Below are 2,426 nucleotides of genomic sequence, written 5' to 3'. Positions count from 1 at the left end.
TGTGTTTTTGAGGCTACTGTGGAGGAAAAGATGGCAGGAGGTAAAGGAAGAAAGCCCAGCGACAGAGCAGCCCTGGGCAGAGGGAGGCAGAGGCGTTTATTACAGGAGCAGCTGCGCCCCAGGCTCACCAGCTTCCAAAGCTTCCCTGTCATTTGGAGAGAAGACAGCACACATTTTAAGGACACAGTGGAATGCAAGCGATTGATGGGTCAACACGGCTGGCTGGGCTGGTGATTTTGTAATTACGAAGCAGATTTTTTAGACAGAATGGTTACCCCAACTGTGTAATTAAGAGGATCGTTAAGGAACGTTGCTGGGCTGTGCATCACCCTGGGGCTGGAGCCACCACATGGTTACACTAGAAAAAGGCAGTCAGGCTCCATCGTAAGGTCATTGCTAATTAATTGAAACAAATATTTGCAATAACAATTCCTGTGTATAATATATTTGCAACAGTTGGCTGAGAGAATCTTAATAGAAGGGTCTGATCAGGAGTGAAAATAACAGAAAAACAGGTGTTAGGCCCCAGGTTAGAGAAAAACCAAGTGGCCAGTTGAAATTGGATGGCCTTGGTGTAGTTTTGGTTGAACTCCCTTCTGTAGCACTGGTTAGGATCTTATTTTACCCAGCATTTTACAGAGTGGACATAGATAAATTGGAGAAGTTCCAGAAACAAAGACTGATTCGAGTTGGAAAATAGCACTGGTGGGGAAGGTGAGAGAAAAGAGATGATTTAGTCTAAGCTATAAATCTGCATAACACATTAATAAAAACTTTCAAAACCATGGTAATTTAATTTTTTTTCAAGGATAGAAATTTGCCATCTTCCTCTCTCCTGAGCACAAAAAAGAAATAGACCTCAACTACAGAATGAGAAATTTTAACTACGCACAAATTTGAATGTTAGATTCTAAAACAGAGGCTCTACAGACATTTTATCTAATTCCCTCGCAGCCTTAAGAACTGCAGGGAGGTCACAAATCCCAAGGGAAGTCCCCTCCCTCCATGCGCTGCACAATTTTTCATTTTTCTTCATATTATTCTGGACATCTTTTTTGTTAGAAAACATTGAGCAGCCCTTTGCTAAATGAAAGCACTACTTTGGAAAAAATGTACAACAAATCAATAGCAAAGGACCCAATCTCATGCATTGGAACTGGGGCCAGTCTGTAGGTTACAACTGCAGCCACTGAAGGCTAAAATGTGAATTATATATCCTTGGGAGAGGGCTTCTAACCTTAAGATTCTAGGCATTAATGGTTATTTGCCTTATATTTCCATTGCCTACCTCTAAAGGACCACATGCAATATGATTACTCAAGGCTCTTTTTATCAGGAAATCTACATGTTTAAAAACCTCTCCAAGTGCCTGTGACTACCCCTGGCCTTCGACAACCAAACCTCAGCACTGGGTTTGAAGGGATCTCTCCAAGAACAGCATCCTAGGACGGAATGCTGGGACCTCAGCGATCAGACAGGGAATCTGTTACGTAGTCAACAAGTTTGGTCTGTATCAACTCAGCCAGCCAGGTGGTGACAGCACAGTTAAGAAGTAGGGTCATTCAGAAATGACGCTAACTCTTCCCTGAGCTTCCGGGTGCCTCACTGGGTGTGGGTGGAGGTTCTCTGAGAGGTCTGCACAAGTCACTCTCAGGGCCTAATGAGGAGTCCTTTTGTTGGAATGGCCCCTTCTCTCTGGCAAGGCAGGAAGGCTCACTTGCCATTGGTGACAGGCAGAGGACAGCAAGACCCTCAGTGCCCCAAAGCTATGTTCCTCCAGCTGCCTTAGGAAAAACCAAAGGATAATTCTAATGCCTTGTGGTTTGTCCAATTTTATTCAATCTTCAATATTTAAAATCATATTTAATGTATTAAAGCAAACGTTCATGCATTATATCATAGAATGAAAATTTTACATGAGCTTTTAAAGGAAAATGAGGGACTGCAAAGAAATTTCTCCCCTGGTAAAGTTTGGCAGGAGCTCCAGCACCCGGGGCCATGCATTCACACTCCTCCATCTAAATGTAGTCTAGAGCTGCACTTTCCATAGAACTTCCTGGGATCATAGAAAGGTTTTATACAGACACATGTGCTATTGGGCATTGAAAGGTGAGAAGTGAGACTGAGGAACTGAAGTTTTAATTGCATTCCATTTAAATTAATTTAATTAATTTAAATTTAAATAGCCACATGCGGCTAGTGACTACTACATTAGACAGGTTTCACGAAAAAGTTTATGTCTTACTCCCAACCTCTCTTGAGAAAAGTCTTTGGGAATTCAGGAAAATTTAGGAAATGGAACAGAGCTCAAGGCTTCTCTCTAAGATTTTCCCTCTAACACTTATCCCTTGCTCTGTGCCTGACCTGAGCTAGGAAGAGACCTGCTTCAGAGGATGCCAAGCATGGTAAGAAGTGAGAGTGAGGAA

This window comes from Miniopterus schreibersii (assembly GCF_964146895.1).
Source record: "Miniopterus schreibersii genome assembly, chromosome: 9".
Classification (NCBI taxonomy): domain Eukaryota; kingdom Metazoa; phylum Chordata; class Mammalia; order Chiroptera; family Miniopteridae; genus Miniopterus; species Miniopterus schreibersii.
This window is presented reverse-complemented; position numbering follows the sequence as displayed.